This window comes from Cibotium barometz, chromosome 10, assembly GCF_041138505.1.
Source record: "Cibotium barometz isolate CiBa-2024 chromosome 10, ASM4113850v1, whole genome shotgun sequence".
NCBI lineage: Eukaryota > Viridiplantae > Streptophyta > Polypodiopsida > Cyatheales > Cibotiaceae > Cibotium > Cibotium barometz.
Window position 1 is genome coordinate 27,294,452 of NC_141055.1, and position 22,016 is coordinate 27,316,467.

Consider the following 22,016-nt stretch of genomic DNA (forward strand, 5'->3'; position numbering starts at 1 on the left):
TAAAAAGTGTGTTTCACTAAAGCTAATGTTCTGTGTACCCCAAGGTGTCCAGTAGAAGGAGCGTCGTAACACTCCTTAAGAATCTTGGACCTAATGTTTGGGACCTGTGGTACACAAATTTTGTCATTACAGAATAGTAAACCATTCCGAACCATCTACTGGCCTCCCGCAAGCCAGAATGGTAGACTGCTCAGTCACTGAGTCTTGGTCAATCAATGAGCTCCCATCCTGGATCCTCTGCCAATATAAACCAAAATAACTATCAATCCTGCAAAGCCCTCTCAATCTAAAATAAGTCAGAAGAAATCTCGGTGAATGACAAAGTATTCACCTCTCTGATCCAACTGAGCGCATCTGCTACACTATTCATGGACCCCTTTCGATAGCGTATTTCAAAATCAAAATCTTGCATTAACTTTGTCCATCTAGCTTTTCTTTCTCTCAAAACATCCGCATCACACACATACTTGATTGACTAATGATCAGTCAATACCACAAACTTGGAGCCATATGAATAATGCCTCCAAACCTTGAGAGCATAGTTGCCAGGCGTTTCATGAAACGTGTTTCATAAACGTTTCATTCATTTTCCAGAAGTTTCAAAAACGTTTCATACAAAAAGGTGGGATACATGCCTCAAAATTTATATACAGGTTTATAATATGTTAAAAATGAGTTGCCTTCCCTGCAAAACAATATTAAACATGCATCATTTACACATTAAAACATGTTTACAAGCTAAAACTAAAGAATCTGGGTGACCCAATTACAGTTACAGTGGGCATCCAACTGAGTCACTAACCAATTGGCATAAATAAACTGCCAACATCAAGAATCAAGATCTGGATTTCATCATCAATAATGGCAACTACTCAGTAATGGCACTCAAAGTGATCACAAAAAGTTTGAATCCTGAGCTGATACAAAAATAAACTAAAGTCTGAAATACACAAAGTACAGCATGCTAAAGCCTGATAGATGCAATCATGCATGAATGATGACAAATAATAAAGTAGAGGAGCTGATTTGTGCAAGGCAAGAGCTCCTTCAATCAGTTTCCATGTCGCCTCTAGACGTTTTTTTCGAAAAACGTGCTCTCTGGATAGAAAACGTTGAAAAACCTAGGTTTTCCTAGACAGCATGAAAGAAACGCGTTTCATTTCAATGAAACGTTTCGTTTCATTCACATGGAATGAAACGCGTTTCATTGCAACTATGCTTGAGAGCGTGAATGACAGCATAAAGCTCTTCTCAAGGATTGGCCAACGAGATTGAGTGTCGTCCAGCTTTCGACTCTCGAAGAAAAGCAACAGGTCTACCATCTTGAAATAGAGCAGTCCCAATCGCATAGTCACTCACATCGGTCTCAAGAACATAAGGCCGACTAGGATCTGGTAGTGCTAAGGTAGGCGCTTCCTTGACTTTATCTTTCAAAAGTCTGAAGGCCATATCCAAATCGTTATTCCAAGAGATAGGGTGATTCAACTTACGTCCACGACCTTTCAACAAGTCAATCATCGGTAGTGTGAGCTGATAGTACCCCTGCACAGATTTTCGAAGAAAAACAACAAAACCGAGAAAAGAACAAAGTTGTCTCACTGTCTGCGGTATCGACCAGGCCAAAACCTTCTAAACTCGGTCATAGTCAATGCTCAACCCGTCTCTTGTGATCTTATGTCCTAAGTAAATGATTTCTGTCATAAAAAACTCACATTTACTTAATTTAGCATACAGTCGATTCTGTCTTAAAATAGTCAGGACAATCGTGAGGTGTTGGGGTAAAGGCACTATGCCCACCCTTATAGTGTGTACAAGCCCATAAGTTATAGTACATAGTACACTTAGTACTTTTAATGTACTAAGTGCACTATGTGTACTAGTGCACATATCCTGTGTGCCCTTCAGGTATCTCATGACACCTTTCACTGCTTCCCAATGCTTCTTGCCAGGTTTGGCCATGTATCTAGAAACCACTCCCACTGCAAATGCAATGTCCAACCTAGTAGCAACCATGGCATACATGAGACTGCCACAAGCTGAACCATACGAAATCTTGGCCATATCAGCCCTGTCTCTATCTGACTGTGGGCTGTCCATAGCACTGAGTTTATCTATGTCACTTCTCCTGAATTTCTGGGATTTCATGAATGTATCAAATTTATGATACCATTCCCTTGGTGCCTGTTTGAGCCCATAAAGACTCTTTTTCAGCTTGCATACAAGCTTCTCCTTTCCACTCACTGCATAACCCTCTGGCTCTTGCATATATATCTCCTCATGGAGATCACCGTGAAGAAAAGCAGTCTTCACATCCATCTGAATCAAGTCCAGATCATCATGTGCAACCAAAGCTAACACAGCTCTAAGTGTGGTCATTTTGACCACTGGAGAGAAGATCTCATCAAAGTCCACACCATATTCCTGCTTGAAGCCCTTAGCCACTAACCTGGCTTTGTATCTTGGCTTTGCATCTGGTGCAACTTTGAGCCTGTAAACCCACTTGCATGGCAAAACCTTCTTGCCTGCAGGCAAATGCACCAACTTCCATGTTCCATTTTTGTGCAGAGAATCCATCTCTGACTCCATGGCACGCTCCCATAGAGCTTTGTCTACCCTTTGTAAAGCCTCTTTGTAACATGAGGGCTCCCCACAGTCAGTAAGCATCAAGTAGTCAACCCCTGGAACAAACCTGTCAGGGGCTCTGGAGGGTCTAGTGGACCTCCGTACCCAATGACCATCATTTGCAGGTTGCTGTCCAGCCTGCATATCACCAATTGGTGGCTCCTGTTCCATGCCATAAGGCTGAAAAATCATGCCCGGTATTTCCTCTAACTGTGGTATATCCATAGGGATATCTTCTGCCATGTCTGGCTGTCCATTTGGACCATTTTCAGCACCATTTAAGGGCTGGTTTTCCTGCTGTAATGGCTGATTTACAGCCCTTGGTTGTTGTCCATGATGTCCATCATCATCAAAGATGACTCTGCTAGGCTCCTGTTGCCTTGCAGGCTCCTTATACATGCATGTTTCATCAAAAATGACATCATTGCTGCGTATAATCTTTCTATTCACGGGATCCCAAAGTCTATACCCCATTTCACCTCTGTCACCATATCCTAGGAATATGCATTTGTGAGACTTAGGATCAAGTTTGGTGCGCATTTCCCTGCGTATGTGCACGTACGCAACGCAACCAAACACTCTCAAGTGCTTGTATGACGGAGGCTTCCCTGTCCATACTTCTTCTGGCACTTTCCCACCAAGCCTCGTGTTAGGTGAACGGCTGTCATAACAGCTTCAGCCCAAAAACCATGAGGTAATGCAGCATGTGACAACATAGAACGGACCTTCTCCTGAATGGTCCTGTTCATCCTCTCTGCTGTCCCGTTTAGTGGAGGATCATAAGGAGTAGAGAGCTCCCTCTTGATGCCTTTAGCATCACAAAAGTCCTGAAACTGTTTGGACATATACTCCCACCATTGTCGGAACGCAAAGCCTTCAGTGTTTTGCCAGTTTGATTCTCAACATGAGCAACAAACTTCTGAAACACTCAGAATGTATCACTCTTCAAACGAAGAGGATAAACCCACACCTTGCGTGTGGCATCATCTATAAAAGACACAAAATATTTTGCCCCTCCCAAAGAAAGCTGAGGCATCTCACATACATCTGTATGCACAAGCTCTAACTGAGCATCTTTCTGTCCAAGAGCTTTCTTGTGGGGGCACTGTAGTTGCCTACCATATATACAATGCTCACAAAACTGAAAACTTGAAAACTTTAGAGAAGGCAAGTAACCCAAACGAGACAATTGCTCCATTCCTTTGACACTCATGTGTCCCAACCGGCTATGCCACATAGAGATTTCCGGCAGCTCGGTTGCATTTACATTAGCATGGTGACAAACACCTGCATGCATAAAGTAAAGAGTGTCCACCTTAGAGCCTCTGGCAACAACCAGTGAGCCCTTACTAATCTTCCACTTTCCACAACCAAATGTGGTAACATAATCAGCATCATCAAGCTGTCCAGTAGAAAGCATGTTCTTCTTGATCTCAGGCACATGCCTGACATCATGGAGCATAAGCTGTGAGCCATCTGAAAACACAAGCCTCACATCGCCTCTGCCAAGAATCTTGCATGCATGGTTATCACCCAAATAAACCACTCCTTCATTGCCAGCAGTATACCTGACAAACAAGTCTCTGCAACCTGTGACATGAAAGGAGGCACCTGAATCAATGATCCATGAGTGCATACCATGACCACCTGTAAGAAGTGAATGGGCATCAAGTGAAGACGTAAATAGGACCTCATCCTCACTGCCACCTGCATGTGACACATTGATTTCTTCAATCTTGACTCCACTTTTGCCCTTTGGCTTTACATCTTTGGCTTCATCTTTTTCTTTGTCTTTGCCTTTTCCCTTTTCCTTTTGATCATTTTTCCATTTGTAGCATTGCTTTTTAATGTGTCCCTTCTTGCCACAATAATGGCATTCCAAATCCTTTTTGGAGCGAGACTTGCTCCTTCCCCGTTCTTGGCTTTTTCCCCTTTGTTGGGATCTCCCACGTGCATTCATTGCATTGGACTTTCCAACAGAGTTGTTTTTCCTGTTCATCTCTTCTTGAAGAAGAGCACCCTCAACATCTGCATATGACAGCATAGCATGCGAATTGCTAGTGGCTGTCCTGAATGTGTCCCAACTCTCTGGCAAAGTGCATAACAGAAAAGTGGCTTTGAACTCATCGTCCATTGCCAACTTTTGATTAATGACCTGGCTGACAATACCATTAAACTCATTTAGATGGGCTGTCATAGACGCCCCTTCCTTCATTTGAAGACCTATGAGTTTCTTCAACCAATACACTTTGCTTGAGGCACTTTGTTGGGCATACAAATCCTGCAATCTCTGCCACATTCCCCAAGCTGTCTTCTCTTCACGAATGCTGAAAAGTAATGAGTCTGACACAGACAACATGATAGTAGATCTTGCCAGCTCATCCATATCTTCCCACTCTTCAGCAGTAAGAGAAGCGAGCATCACACCCCTTTCTTTGATAGGCTTGTGCTGCTTCTTCTGGAGCAACACATTATAGCACTGGGTTTGCCAAATATCATAGTTATGTGAGCCTTCAAGCTTCTTGATGTGAAGCAATGAAGAGCTCTCACCTGTGGTTGCCATAGCAATATGCAACCTGTCAATGCCTGACTCCCTGCAAAATGTGCAAACACTGCACCAAAAGCACACAAAGTGCTCACAGTTGTTCTCCCAAGCTTTATCTCCCACTGCAGAAGCACGAATGCAACTCTACTCCCACTTTATGTGATGAAATCAGCAAAATCTGGTTGCTGCAGATTTAGGACAGCACCTTAAATGTGCTCTGTTGCCCTTCCAAAGTACTGTACAGCAGTACCAATTGCTCACAAATGATGTACCAAACCTGTACCGGCAAGTACAGCAGCTGAAATTGAACCTTTTCCTCACTCAAATCAATGTGCAACCATGCCAAAACTTGCACAAAACTGTACCAAATCTGTACCAGTAGGTACAGTAGCAATAAATGCTCTCCTGGCTGTCCAAATGAGTGAAAATCAGACTTTTACAGTCCCGAACACTGCATACAACAGTTCCGAACAGAAATTGGGCAAAAGCCCCTTGACTGCAAGCTGATTTCTGAGGATTCAAGGCATGAATGTCTTGCCTGCTGCTTTGCCAAGCTCAACAAGCATAAAATCTTGAAAAGCCCCTTGATTTAAGATCAATTGCTGATCATACATGGTACATTGACCCACATGAAGGCATCCAGAGTGTTCACAGTACTTCCCCCTGGCCACATATACATCCAATACATGAAAGCCCTTGATTTACAGGCACATTGAGTGCTTGTAAGGCATCAACACATTATCCACAGCATCAAATGCGATTGCCTGCATGCAAATCAATCCAATCGGCACAAAAGCCCCTTGATTTGCACTGCAATTTGCTGCAAATTTTGCAAATCAATACAATCGACACAAAAGCCCCTTGATTTGCACTGCAATTTGCTGCAATTTTGCCCAAATGTGCGATTTCTCACATCATACAGCATGTATGACTGCTTAATTGCACAATTACATCAAAAGCCCCAAATTTCGACATCCAATTTCTTGCAAATTGATCCTGATTGTGACCAATGTCACCCAATTTTGCCAATTTTGCTCAGAAATTGAGCAATTCGGCACCTGTACCTGCTCAATTGATTGAATTGATAAGAAATTCCCAAAATTGAAGACAAATACCTCTTAATTTTTTGAATTTCTCTGATCTGCAGGCTGAATTTCAGTTGTTGCAAGAGAAAGGGGGGTGTGCTGAATTTGGTGCTGCTGCAGAAAGATTGTGCTGATGCTGTTGGAGGGCTCTTCAGGCGTGCTGCAGGAGTCGTGGAGACACAAGCTGTTGACGCTGAGGTTGCTGCTGCGCTGACTGGTTGGGCAGCTTGGCTACGCCTGCTGGGCAGCGTGGCTGCTGCTGCTGGGCAGCGTGGCTGCGCCTGCCCTCTCTTCAGTGCTGTGCGCTGTATACACGTAAGCGTTGTTACGCTTTGGAGAAGGTTCCGCCCAACGCGTTGCTTCGCCGACTCCGCCTGTAAGCCAGTCGACGACTAACGCCTAGCGCTGACACGTGGCTGTGAAGAGTGCGTAAAGGCGTTGAATGCGCTGGCCTCCTCGCTCGACGCCTGGCTGCTGCCTTCGCTGTCTCCGCCTAGCAACGCTACACGATTAGCGCTGCTGTTGACGCCCGCCTGCTTGTCTCGCCTATTGGAGCTGTCGCTATCAGATGTTGCTGCTCAGCTGTTGGTCTGCGTTGTAGAAGCACAAGAGAGAGCTCTCGTGTTGGCTCCTTCGTGGGCTTAGCGGCCGATCTCCGTTGGGGAGGGCTACAGTGTGCTATGTTACTGTGTGGTGCTGTCTACACACTGAGCGCTGCTACTCTTGCTACGTTTCTTGGCTATGCCTACATCGCCTACCTGCCACACTTGTTGCATAGCTCAGCACCACAAGTCTCAACCAGCTCTGATACCAGTTGAATGGGAGAATTAGGGTTAGAGTAATTCATGTGGGAGACATACACAGAGAAACAAGAAGGGAGAGAGAGAGAGAGAGAGTTGTGGGGATAAGTCAACTCACCATATGAGTGTGTGACTCCCCTATCATACATGTATATTGCACTAGTACACATAGTGCACTTAGTACATTAAAAGTACTAGCAAACAGGATGCATTAGTGCATGGTTACACGGATTCGGATTATGCCGATCATCCAGATAACCGGAAGTCTACTACCGGTTATGTATTTACATTCACAGGAGGTGCTGTGTCATGGATATCCAGGATGCAGAAGTGCACAGCCTTATCTACTACAGAGGCCGAGTATATTGCAGCCACAGAGGCTTGCAAGGAAGCATTATGGCTATCTCGGTTAGTGGTTGATTTGGGTTATACAGGGGATATGCCATTGTTGCATTGTGACAGTCAGAGTGCCATCCAGTTGGCAAAGAACCCTGTCTTTCATGCAAAGACGAAGCATGTGGATGTGAAGTATCACTTCATCAGAGAGGTGATAGAGAACAAGCAAATTCAGCTTGTTAAGATTCATACGGATGACAACCCGGCTGATCTGTTGACAAAGAGTTTGCCTCCGGAGCGGTTTGCTCATTGCAGACACTTGATGGGCATTGGATGAGGCCAGTTTCAGCCTTGATTTGGCCTTGTATATTATCATGTACATGCTGATTTTTTTTTTCTTTTCCTTTACTTAAGGGCACTTTGCCTTTAAGTGGGAGATTGTTGGGGTAAAGGCACTATGCCCACCCTTATAGTGTGTACAAGCCCATAAGTTATAGTACATAGTACACTTAGTACTTTTAATGTACTAAGTGCACTATGTGTACTAGTGCAATATACATGTGTGATAGGGGAGTCACACACTCATATGGTGAGTTGACTTATCCCCACAACTCTCTCTCTCTCTCTCTCCCTTCTTGTTTCTCTGTGTATGTCTCCCACATGAATTACTCTAACCCTAATTCTCCCATTCAGTGAGGTGTCTAACATGATCCTCAAGAGTACGACTATATACTAAAATATCGTCCAGGAACACAACCACGAACTTCCCCGAAAAGATCATTCATCATTTGTTGGAAAGTGACTGGAGCATTGGTTAACCCAAAAGGTAATACGAGAAACTCGTAATGGCCATAGCTAGTCCGAAAGGCAGTTCTTTCAACGTGCCTTTCATGAATACGTATCTGGTGATAGCCAATACGTAAATCTATCTTGGTGAAATACTTCGCTCCGACTAAACGGTCAATCAGGTCATTTGATCTAGGGAGAAGATAGCGGTTCTTGATTATCACTTTGTTCAGTCTTTTGTAATCTACACACATTCGCCAGGTGTTGTCTTCTTTCTCCTAAGTAACACAGGCGCACCCCAAGGTGATTTACTTGGACGGATCTGATGCATCCTCAAATAATCTGCGAGTTGTTTGGCCAACTTATCTTCCTCAGCCTGGCTCATCCTGTAAGGCAGAATGCTAACAGGTTGAGCACTAGAGACCAGATCAATACGATGATCCACTGCCCTTTCGAGTGGTAAGCCCGATGGGTGGCAGCTCCTTAAAAAATACATCTTGAAACGAATCAAGTAACTTCTTTAACTCTTTGCTTTCAAACACACTTAATTCATTGACATCCATAGTAGGTACGAAAAATGAAGAAAGTGGAATCAAGACACAGTGGAAAGCATTATACAAAGAAAAATCCATTATATTTCCAAAATCATTGTTATTTACAAGAGGTCCCTAAGAGGGATGTATACAATCACCTAAGATACAATATTGGGTGTTCCTATGTTCAAAAGAAAAAATATGACTAGACCAATCTATCTGGACCTGAAGGGTCTTAAACCACTCAATCCCTAATAGCAAGTCTACATGCTCTAGGTGCATAACATAACACTCCAGAATATCTTCGTAGTCCTGAATCCAGATCGGTAGCTTCTCCACCTTTCGACCCCACACTTATCAACCCATAGGTAAGTGTACCTCGTAGGTATGATCGCTAGGTGTTGTGCCCAGACCCAATTTCTGCACAAAGTTTGTAATTAACAAAGTTGTGTGAGCTTCTAGGGTCCAGAAGAATGTGGATTCTATGGCCATTCACTTCTCTCCATAAACTCAGAGAAGATCACGCAAGCCAAAAACTTTAGAGTTGAACATACAATCAGAACATGAACTAGGGCGAGAAAGTACAGTGACTGAAGTGCCTCTCAAAGACAACAGGTTGACTGCCTTCATCTTGGGTCCTGCGTTGGTCTTAGCACCCTTCTTCTTCAAGCACTGGTTATGCATGTCCTTTTTCTTCGCAGATGAAGCAATGTCCCTCCTCCTTGAGCTTCAAAGCCTTGAGGAGATGGTTTTTCTTTGCTGGAGTCGAAGTAGAATTCTTCAAAGATTGATCCGAAGACTTTCCTTCAGTCGTGCTAGCCATCGACACGGAGAACTTTCTTTTGTACTTGTTCCCCCTGCTCGATCACAAGTTTGGTTTTGGAAGAGACCATCGTATCGTCATAAATACGAACAGAATGAATGGCCTCGTCCAAGGTTTTACATTTGTTGTTTTTAACCTGTAAACGGTACGAGTCGAGTAAACCTGCTATAATATAACCCAAAAGAGTAGTAGAACCCATCTTCGTAGCTTTCATATGCAAGTCTCTAAATTTCTGGAGGTAGACCTCATAAGTGAGGTTCTACGAGGTCATGGACAAACTGGCAAACTGAGCAACGATATCGTAGTCATCCTCCTTCTTGAGGAATTCTTTCTTGAAGACTTCTTTAAACTGTGCCCATGTTGTTGGTTTAGGTTTGAGTTCTTTCCACCAAAGCAAAGCTTTGCCCAAGAAGAAACCGCTGCTAACTAAATATTTTTGTCATCGTCATATAGATGAAACTGGAAGTGGACCTGCCACTTATGTAGCCATGTGTCCACAATCTCCTTGGTACGCTGCTTTTGCTCGCCCGCAAACTGTTCCGGAGTGATGTTGGGGCCTAAAGTAAATGCCAAGGTATCCATGCCCGAGAGAGTAGACAGGGTAGTGGTCAATAAAGAGATGGAATTCTATAAAGCCTGCATCTACGCGGCGACTTGTGCCTGACACTCCGAGAAAGAAGCTTCGAAAGTAACTTTAAACTCCTGAAAATCAGATTTAGTTACGAAATCTTCGAAAAGATCGCCATCGAGGGCCTCAGTAGCCGGCAGGTCTTCACATTCGAGAATGGGTTCCATCTTCGATTCTGGGGTCGACATCGTGAAGAGGACAAGTGAGAAAATCTTGGCTGGAAGCAAAGAAAAGTGCTAGAGAGCTCGAGAAGACGTGTGGCTAAAAGCCCACTCTAGGGGTATTTTATAATCCCCCCAAAAGCGTGTGTTTTTATGTGTGGCTTTTGTTTTTCTCAAAAAAAGATGGCTTTTGGAAAAGCCACACATAAGGCTTTTAAAAGCTAAGCATAAAAGCTAACTTCTTTTTTTTTAAACCCACGCTAAGCTGCCAGTTTTTGAGTTTTAAAAAACCACAAAGCTGTCGTTGCTTTTTTATTTTAAAAAAATAGTTGCTACGTTTTTGTTTTAAAAAAACGTAAAGTTTTTTTTTTCAAAAAACGAAAGCAATGTTTTGCTTAAATAGTCGTGGATCGATTGCAAGGGGGTCTACGCCGTCACCCATGAACAGCAACGGTGCCGCCTGAGATTTGTCGCTTCTACACGCCCGACAATCTAGCCGCCTGTTGCCTGACGGTTCCTGTCCTTTATCGACTGGTCTGGCTGCTTGCTTCTACGCACAACCGACATCTCCCTCTCTCTCTCTTTCTCTCGTTGTTCACACAGCCGGGTCACATAGCCGACAGGCTCTTGCTTGACTCCTTGCCAAAAAAAATAACTCTCTTCATATACAGTTCAAATCGACCCTTTGCAAGACCAAAACCCTCAACACGGGTTCCAATGATGCAAACATAATACAATACGCTGAATTCTGAAAAAACAGCACCATACACGAAAAAACAGCAATCATCTCGAACTCATACCTTTTTCTTTGACCTCTCTTCCCTACCTACCGACTTGCATGCTCTTCGAGGCATGCTCTGATACCACTGTCAAATCCCCACAGATCTCCTCGTAGAACGCTACTGAAACAAGACTCAAAACCTGCAAAACAAAGCCAAATAACGTGAAGGGAGTGCAAGCCTGACTCACCACCCAATTGTAAACCGGCCTCGGTCTTCAGATGAAACCAAAGGGCGGTGTGAAACGAACACTCGCACACAAAACACTTCAACACCTTTGAGGACCAAGAAAAGGAAAACAAACAGGGGGAGCTAGAGTGCTCCTGCAAACAGTACACGGACACCGATTGGCCCCAAAACGCAGTGGCGCCCCTTGCGGTATTTCTTTAATTGATTATAAGAGCTTTGATTACAATAAGGCTGGAAACTCAGCCGTCACAGTAGAACTCCTGAAGCCTGCAAAGACCCTGCATCATGGCTTCATATCCACTCGGCATCCACAAACAAGTCCAACAATTGTTCACATCAAAAGATTCTCACACATTGAGTCCTGCATACAGAAGCTTTCTCCCGTGATCAGGGCTGCCACAACCATCCATAGCCTCTCACCCTATGAACAGCATCACACCCTGACACATCCAGTGCTTCTGCATCACAACACAAACTCCCAAACTCTCCCAAAAGAGAACTCGCATCACAACACAGCATACCATACAACTGACACACCTATACCAACCCTTTCTACCTTCCAAGGGTACTATCCATCTCTGTCATGGATTCCCTGTCTCCTGTCCAATCAGTAGCAAGGCTGTACCAAACATGTGTCCATTCCTGTACCTTATGCTTGCATGTGACCTATCTCCTGGAGAACCATAAACATGTTTCCTCGAGAAACCTACGACCTGTTTTCACGTGAAACCCTTTGTCCTGTTTCCCTTTGAAACCTTTGTCCTGTTTCCATACAGAACCATTCACAGCACCATTCAACAACAGTGCCAACATCGGCATACATCTAGTTACATGTTCCTGTTTTCTGCAAATTTGCAGTTTGAACCTTGTCTGAGAAGGTCGCCTTGTGCCGCCTGCAGGAGACTGATTTCCATCAGCCCAGGCAAAGAGCAGCTCTGCCTTGATTGGGCTACTAAAGCCCTACACTAATTGGAGCTTACTCTAAGTGCAATGAGCCTAATTGAGCCTTAAAGTAGGTTTTGTTTTGTTTTGTTTTTTTGGTTTGCACAACAGAGCCTTTGTAAGCTCTACACTGTTGATGATGCCATAGTTGTAGAATTTCTATAAGCTATGGTGCTGAGCAGAGTCTCCTCGAGCTGGGCTATTGAAGCCCCAAGACGGTGATGACAATAGATTGCCTCACATGTAGAATTTGAGCCTCCAAAACAGTGCTATTGTTCATTCTATTTTTGCTTTGTTGATGCTCCCAATCACCGAGATTTTCCACCACTAGAATTTATTCATTTAACAGAGCCTTTGTAAGCTCTACACTGTTGATGATGCCATAGTTGTAGAATTTCTATAAGCTATGGTGCTGAGCAGAGTCTCCTCAAGCTGGGCTATTGAAGCCCCAAGATGGCGATGACAATAGATTGCCTCACATGTAGAATTTGAGCCTCCAAACAGTGCTATTTTTCATTCTATTTTTGCCTTGTTGATGCTCCCAATCACCAAGATTTTCCACCACTAGAATTTATTCATTTCTCAAGGTCTTCCAAATACATCTCACACTGGTAATTACACCCACAATGGTGTGTCCCACAAAGATGATCCCTCCCTTAATCCCTCAATGTGCGACTCATTAGAGTAATAAATCAGCTCAATAAGCAACAAATGCAACAATGAATCTCTCACTAATTGCCACTTAATGTGATAAGAGAAGAATGCTTGTGAACAAATCACACATACCCACAAACACTAAGGTGTATCCTATCAACAAATGGAGGAACACACTCACATACCATGTTAAAAGAAATGATGAGAGCTTGATCACAAGGAGATGAAGTGCAAAACAACTCTGATTGATTACACTAACACAAGCTATCATCAATTTGCTCAACACATGAACAAGCTTCACAAGCATAAATAATGTGACCAAGAAATCAGCCCACTAAACATAATCATAAACAAATACTAATAAAGTGCTAATGAAGAGAGTATTTCCATGAAGGGCCACTTAGTATATTTAGCACTAAGCAAGTACACAAAGTATGCAATGTGCACTCTACTCTCGCCACACAGCTTGTGAATGAGTAGAAGAGCTTGTTTATGTAGACTCATGAGGAGGAGGCACCTAGAGGCCTTGAATCACTCCACTTCCCCTAAGATCTCTCACCTGACTCACCTAAAAGGTGATGGCTAGAATCAGGGAGTCACCTACTTGACCTACACACGGTAATCAAGTACAACAAGAGCCTTCTAACCTTAGACCACCTATTCTAAGGTACCACTAAGGATTTCCCACAAAGGTTTGCACTAAGGATGGATGCTAGATCACATATTTTCTAATAGGGCACTCACCCAAAGGGAAGGAAAGAGGGCCAAACACACCAAATAGAGGGGACAGAGCAAGCAAGCAAACAAGGCGGTCTGTTGGTGCTTCAAACGCAGTGTGATAGGGTTAGAAGAAGGCACATTAGGGGGGTCCAGTGGTGGGCACTCAAAGGCCAGATCCAAGAGAGTACAAGATTTGCCAAATTTAGCAAAAAGTAGCCCTATTGAGGTTGTCGGACAACACACAGTAGGTGGACATCCACTGTAGCAAAACGCATCAAAAGGGCGATGTGATTCAACAAAAACGTAGACCTATCCAGGTTGCAAGACAACACACAGTAAGTGGCCACTGGCCATCCATAGTAGCTAAATGCATCATAAGGGCACCTCCAAGAGGGTGTGACAGGTTGGTGATCTTGTTGATGGAGGGGGCAGATAGAGTAGCGTTTTATATTTGAGTATATGCGGCTTCCATACTCGATCCAATTGGCTACATCCACACTTCCTTTGGCCCAAGGCACTGTATCAAAAGCTTTGCGGAAGTCCACAAAGTAGTAGTAGAGTTGGCAGCCATCTCCCTTGGTCTGTTCGCGATGATAGTCCGAAGCGTGAATATGTGATCCAGCGTGGAGAAGGTCTTCCTGAATCATGCCTACCCTAGTGCCCTGTATCCCTCTCTCTATGAGTTTGTTGAGCTCAGACTCAAGTATAGATCCATAGAGCTTTGCCAAGATATGGCTGATCATGATGGTTCTATAGCGATTAGGATCCAAGAGGCCTCCCGCCTTATGGATAGGTGCAATAATGTGTGATGACTAGGTGGGGGGAAACCTTCGGCCTAGTCCTTGACCGCAGAGGTGTGTTTGTTTTTCTTCACATACATCTGCGGCAACAGGTAGACGTATGTAGAACATGGAGTTTCGACAGATGTTACAAAGCTCCTTGGAAACATGGTCCACCAACACTAATCTCTACAAGAGCATAGTGGAACCATATAGGATAGAAATGAAATGATATATTAACGTCTCTAAGAGGCCATAATGGCCTATGAGACCAAAACTAAGAGTACATCTGAAGTTGGTGTCTCATCAAAGAGAACAACCAAATGAAACTGAAAAGTACAATAAACTGACTGTCTTACAGTTATAAGAACTGTAAGTAAGACTCCTAGATGATATTGGAAAATGTATATCAAGTAGGTCCATGTATGTTGATCAGTTGAAGTGCTGCCCTCTCCTCAGATCAAATATCTATGCCATGGGGCTGTCTAGAATGGAGAGGTCATAGAAGCGAGGTAGGCGCCTTCAATGCTGAGTAATAATGGCTCTGATCTGGCGATGGTGAGGATGTCGTGGTCGACAAGCACGACATAAGACGACTGCTCTATCAATGGTGACTCCTTGGGAGCGTGGTTGGTGCCCTGATGGCCTGATGGAGGAGGTATCAGGAGGTGTGTGGGTTGGGCCGTTGGTGCTAGTGTTGGTGCCAAAGAAATCTGTCAGGATCCTTTGTCTAGGTACATCATGGCTCGGTCTCCTGTTTGCCAAGAGGGTCTCTCTGTGTCTCTTGCGCTCAAGTAAGAACAATCCTAGGTATCTCTGATCCTTAAACTCCATGACCTTACGTAACGGCCTAAAACCCTCTCGGAAGAGGCAGTGATATCTCCCTCGGATCTCATAATAGACTGTACATCGGCAAATGTAGTGCTCCTCTGTCTCTACCTCCTAGTAGCATAGCTGACAAATGGGTCATCCGAGATCTGATACACATATCGCCCTGTCTCAATCCGCAACGGGTGTGATGAGGTCCGGATCTGTCCAATGGCACAACGTATCCCATGTGATAGGTGTACATCCATGTACGCCGGGCGGATGGTAAAATCATTTGGTGAGAGGTGTAGAAAATGGCTCTTGTAATGAGCCATTTTCGTGCCTAAGGGCTCGAGGGGACTAGTCCATGTCCTCTTTGTGTCCACTCTGACGATATCCATCCTAATCACGCGGTTTTACTCTGAGCGGGTGAGATCCAAAAATGGACAATCCAGGCTGTACTGAAAGGATGGTAGTGCCTCTATCCGCAAACCATGTAGGTCAAACTATGATCTCATATGAGCATACCAACAATGAGTATCTCCATCCTCTGCCAACTGTATGGATGAGGTCAATGCCAATCAGGAGTACCTTTGCTGAGGGAGCTCCCATAGCCGATGTAAAAAGGTAACTGCCTGGAATAGGGCCTCGGTCCCTAGTAGTGCGGCACCTAGCTCAGCCCGAACAATCTCATGTGGTACCGATGATTTAAATGAATCATGCGGGCAATCATCATAATCAGTGGTCTCTCCATTTGCCTCCATCCCTCATCCGTCCCTCTGAGATCTGTGATGTATGTTGGGCCCCCAAATTGGAGCTCTGTACAGGAGGGTCAATGTGACAAGTGTATCAAATAGCCACAATTTGGTGTCCGGCTCCTGAAACTGTATGTGTGCACACTGCCTCTCAAGTGCTCCCAAGGCTGCATGCCCTCCAGCTAATCTAGCTCCTGCTGCCTCCTTCAGGGAGAAACGCGGTCTTGTGAAAGTAACTCCCAAGTAGACATATGACCTGGCATACTCAATCAGCTCCCGTCAGAAAGTGAGCTGAGGCTCTGATCTCGTCACCCATGCCTGTGTGGTGTTAAACACCATAACCTTGGTTTTCCCAAGGTTCACTGTCAGATCTCTATCCGCACAGAATGCCTGTAATGCATCCAGATGTCTCTGTAATCCCTCCGGAGAGTTTGAGATTAGAACAATGTCATTCGCATATAACAAGATGGGTATCAACATTGTTGCTAGGCATGCCCCTGAAATTCCGAATCTGACTACATAATCGGAGACCACAAAAGGACGAAAGGACCAAATGTACGAGAGATCAAAGCAAAACAACACAGCATGAAATATGTGAGTGAGTCTATATATAATGGTGAGTGAACATATGTACAAGAGCCCTCTGATGTGAGATGACTCTGAGTAGAAAGACCAGTGCAGAAGCAGAGATCATGTCGGAGCTAAAGCACGGTCGATGACGAAGGCTCGCGTCCATGTGAAGAAAAGCACTCCGAGAGGTAGTCAGTGTCGAAGGCTCGCGTCAGTGAAAGCAGAGGCACTCCGAGGTGGTAGTGGCAACGGAAGATGAGGTGATGCAGGCTCTGGTGACAAGCGTGCTTCGGTACCTAAGGTGGTAGCTGAAGAGCAGAGAGGGCTGCTGTCCCGAGTGGTGGTGGTGCAAGCTATAATGACAAGGGTGCTGCTGTCAGAATATGCAGCGGAGATGAAGACCAAATCTGAGAACACAAGAGCAAGTGCACTGCAGAAAAATACAGCAATAGAGAAGGAGAGAGAGAGAGGCGCGTAACTCTGCTATATATACACAAGAAAATCCCACATGTGTGGGGGCAAGGGGCCATTTTATATGGCCCCTATGATCCAATCGGCCAGTAGCAAGGACAGCCGACAGCATCAAAAGACACCCGACTTGCTGAAAATCCCAGTCGGCCAGCACACGTGTGAAGTCGGCCAGCCCACAGAGAGAGACGGGGAGCAGCAAGAGCAGTCGGCCATCACCTGGATCAATCCCATAACCACAGGACAGCCTCCCACACCTGGTAAAAATAGGGAAAAATAGGGAAAAAAATATGGAGAGTGGGGAAAAATGAGAAAACACCTAATCGGGCAGGCACACCCACAACAGAGGCCCTGGTGTAAATATACAGACAAGAGATGACTGCTGACAGTTGCAAGACCTAAAGGGTGCATGCTCAGATGACAAAGGTGCTGCGTACCTAAGGGGTGCAAGCTCTAGTGCCAAGGGTATTGCGTGCCTGAGCGGTGGTGAGGAGCAGAGAGGGCTGCCGTCCCGAGTGGTGCAAGCTCTAGTGACACAGGTGCTGCGTACCTGAAGTGGTGTCAATGGTGAAGATAAGCAGAGAGTGGGCTGCCATCCCGATGGTAAGATGTAGCAAAGAGTGGGCTGTTGTCCCGATGGTGAGAGCTGAGGAAAAACGCTGAAGTGCTCTATGTAGCAAAGGGGTAAAACGCTGATGATATGCTGATGTAAGCGCTGATGTAAACTCTGATGTAAACGCTGATGTAAGTGCTGATGATATGCTGATGTAAACGCTGATGTAAGTGTTGATGATATGCTGATGTACTGAATGTAGCAGAGAGGGCTGCTGTCCCACGGTGTGGCCTGTAGCAAAGAGTGGGCTGCTGTCCCACAATATGGCCAGATGAGAAAATGCTGAGGTGCTGTCCTGTCAGGCGAGGATGATGAAGCTATGTGGTGTAAAGCCTGGCAAAAGCAGCAGCAGCAGCATATGAAGTGGTACCGGATATGATCAATGATAGGGTATGCGGTGGTGAATGATGAGGCAAAGCAATATATACTAAGGGGGCAACCTAAAGGCTGTTAAAACCAAAAAACCCAGAAAAATCCCCTTTTTAGGGCTAGGTAAAATGTTGTTTTCACACACTGTATATGTGAGGTTGAGTACCATGGCAAATATGGTGGGAAAAATGTTTGATAAGACAGACAAATTTGATGGCTCCAAGTACCATGCTTGGTGCATCAAAATGCAACTGTGTCTTATAGAGAAAGACATGTGGGAGTGGTCAATGGCACTGAAAAGAGATCAAATAGAGATCTAGACCTTATTACCAAATGGACCGATCTAGACTCCAAGGCTTTGTGGGCTAGGTGATAGCCAAATTCATCAAGTGAGCTCAACAAAGACTTCCAATGAAGCATGGCTTAGGCTCAAATCCATTTTTTGGGCAAACCAATGCATCTGCCAGCAGGTTCTTCTTAAGAAAGAAACTTTATAGCATGGAAAAATGACAAAACTAGTATTGCTTCTCATGTCAATGATATTAGATGTATGATTGATTAACTAAGTGGTGCCAATGTTACCATTGATGAAGAGAAGGCCATCTATGTGTTGCTCTCTAGCATGCCTCCTTGTTATGAGCAATGTGTTTCAGTGATAGAGAATCAAATAAATCATACTCTTACCACAATGACTTCTGCCCTCATTCTACAGGAAACCCGCATGGAGGGTTCCAAGGCTTCAGCTCCTTCAACACAAGTTCTAGTAGAGCATGCTTATTCAGCCACAATCAAGAACAAAGAAAAGAAGACCAAGACTCCTCAATCTTGCTACTATTGCAAAAAGAAGGGACACATCATCAAGGATTGCTTGAAAAGGAACCAGGATGAAGAGGAGAAAGAGAAAGGCAAGACAAAGCAGCCAAAGAAGGAGGTGGGGGCCAACTTTCCTGACACATTATTCTAGTATTTGCTATGTATAACATTTTATAGCCCATGGGACATTTTTATCTTAATGATGTCTTCGTGGTTTTATCTTAGTAATAGGCTTGACTCAAACACACCCTGCGTGGTATGGATGCTTGATCAAGGGAGGGTGTTAGAAAATATGTGATCTAGCAACCATCCTTAGTGCAAACCTTTGTGGGAAATCCTTAGTGGTACCTTAGAATAAGTGGTCTAAGGTTAGAAGGCTCTTGTTTTACTCGATTACTGTGTGTAGGTCAGGTAGGTGACTCCCTGATTCTAGTCATCACCTTTGAGGTGAGTCAAGTGAGAGATCTTAGGGGAGGTGGAGTGATTCTAGGCCTCTAGGTGCCTCCTCCTCATGAGTCTATATAAACAGGCTCTTCTACTCATTCACAAGCTATGTGTGTGGAGAGATTAGAGTGCATACTTTGTGTACTTGCTTAATGCTTAATATACTAAGTGGTCCTTTGTGAAAATACTCTCTTCATTAGCACTTTATTAGCATTTGTTTATGATTATGTTTAGTGGGTTGATTTCTTGAGCACATTCCATTGCTCTGGAGTCTCGTCTATTTATGCTTGTAAAGCTTGTTCATGTGTTAAGCAAATTGATGATAGCTTGTATTAGTGTACTCAATCATAGTTGTTTTACACTTCATCTCCTTGTGATCGAGCTCTCATCATTTCTTTTAACATGCCCCTTGCACACACAAGAGCTATTTAACACAAAATGTGCAAAACACAACCTTGATGAAAAAATGTAAATCTTCCTGAAATGTTAATGATGATGGGATTCTCCATGATGGATCTCCATGTCCTTACAAGAGAGAAAAATTAGAGCCTTTCTTCCATCAAAACCAAACAATGCTCTAATATCAATGTTACATGGGATGATGGGTGCTTACAAAAACATGTTTATGAATTGATTGAAGACTTAAACCCATGCATAAACTGCTTCTTCTTCATACTCAATACATGATAGAGAGAGATGACCTAATCTATCGTGTATTACTAACATGAAGTATATACAATGCTGAATGAGATACTCAATGGTAGCACTGCTTGTGAGTTCTCAATGATGTCAAACTGAGGCTTAGACTCCTATTTATAGTGTCTACTATTGGTGAGTTAGCTACCACTTTACCAACCCTAATAATAATGTCACACAATAACCCAATATCTCTATCCACGCTTGGCTACTCATTGGGCGCCTAGACCATGTACCCGGCCTCTGAGTTGGCCCTAATGCATAGAAGCATGTCCACATCACACTCCGGAGAGCGTACACATTACAGTTCTACAGATTCAATGGAATATATGTCCATCTTGTGCAAAACCTTAAAAAGTGGATCAAAAACCTTCTTGAAAAAATCACTTCATGCATCACTTCGTGCCTCCCATTGGTTGAGTGTTGCTCTGATACCAACTGTCACGTGTTAGTCACAACCAAAACCCTCTGAAAGATCACCTAATCACAAGACATAAACACAGTTAATCCAAATTAGAAGCTCAACACCCAACCATAGATCTAGTACATCGGATCAACTCCATAGGGATCATGGCTCTTGTCCATACAAACTCACCAATAAGCCCTCATGTCCCATACCACCACGACCTACATCAAGGGGCCATCAATAGACTGTTTGTGTCACCATGGATTGGCAAGAGAGGATTTGCACCTATGGCCTAGGTATAGCACAAGGCTACAACAATACAATAATCCACTCATTACATAACCCTCCCTTATATAGCTTTTGCCAATAAAAGCTATACTTATGAGATTATTAACTTATAAAGCCTTAAACCTTATAATCAGCCAACTTTTCCTAATCCTTGGGCCCCCTAGCCCTCATATTAGGTCGATAACCCTACGGTTAGTATCAAGTACATAACACGTCCTACATTTGAGCCCTGTTATCCTTCCTTCTCCAACAAACACTCAATCATGTCTTCCACTACAAGACTTAAGACAGGATCGGAGATTGCACAAATGGCCTGCTGGAGTTGAGTTGTAGAGAACCTGCAAGGCAGAGACTCGGCATGGAATGCCCAGCTTTTGCTTTAATACATGGTTCCCACACATCCTTTCTTCCTTGCTCTTGCCGTACATCCTTGAGGGGTGTGCCAATATCCATGCTTCCATTGCTGTCAACAAAGCCTCTCCTTCATGAGCCGCAACCACACCAGCGAAATCTATTCATTTTATTTGTTGCTTATGTAAAGGCATGCACCTTCTGATGGAATCTAAAAGGTATATTCAGCCTCATAAGAGCTCTCTCTCTCTCTCTCTCTCTCTCTCTCTCTCTCTCTCACACACACACACAATTGATGACATATCTTCCAAGAGTCCACTCATATGGGTTAAAAAGGAAGTCCAGATTTAATAATAACAGATTAATAATAAATGCTTTGAAAAAGTTTTGATTCATAGAAAGAGGCGGCAATGGAAAAATGGCAAGTGCAGGGGAAAGGTGGCACAGACCTGCTTGTTGGCAGGCAGCAAACTGTTTGTCAATCAGTTCTTGCGTAGAAACCCTAGCATCCGTTATGGGTTAACAGAAATGAAAGATCCAACGTTGCATTGCAGTTAACGGTCTCGATGGTGGGAATCGCCCCCCACGCTCCTGCTCCTGCTCCTTGCAGATTTAAGAACTCTGCTAAGACGAGGCCACAGGTTCCTACGCCTACGCCTCCCCTGCCATCCTCAGTATTCCCCTCCTTTCTCTCCCAATCTGCCCTCCTGCTAAAATGGGTAGCCCAGCTATCTATTCAATATTTGTCTCAAGTTGGCTGGGTGTATTTGACTTATAGCGCGCGCGCGCTCTCTGTATATATCGCTCTCTCTCTCTCTAAAATAGTTTAGAGATAACCTTATTGTCCTAAAAATATTAGAACGACCTTAGCAATATTGGAAATGTAAAGTTCATGTGGAATCGAGGGGAATTGTAATGAGGAAACTCGTTTTTCGTGGAATCATTAAAGAACAAAGCCTTTATTATATATACAAAAGGCGACAAGATGAACAGTGCACAAGGAAACTAGTGACCTCCCAAAAAACCGAACTAAAACATGAACCCAAAAGGAACC

The 22,016-nt window shown here is 44.0% G+C and overlaps 1 protein-coding gene across 9 annotated transcripts in view; it reads right to left on the bottom strand.

Moving 5' to 3' along the window:
- Window positions 1-21,801, bottom strand: part of LOC147634732 (E3 ubiquitin-protein ligase At3g02290-like) — an 87,699-nt gene extending 65,898 nt beyond the window's left edge. For 7 of the 9 annotated variants that reach the window (XM_086803899.1, XM_086803897.1, XM_086803900.1 and 4 more), the window contains exon 1: window positions 21,412-21,797. The gene's annotated coding sequence lies outside the window, so the exon portion shown is untranslated. Of the gene's footprint in view, window positions 1-21,411 lie in introns of all 9 variants that reach the window. The other 2 variants (XM_086803902.1, XM_086803901.1) reach the window with 1 other exon arrangement.
- Window positions 21,802-22,016: the final 215 nt, after the last annotated feature.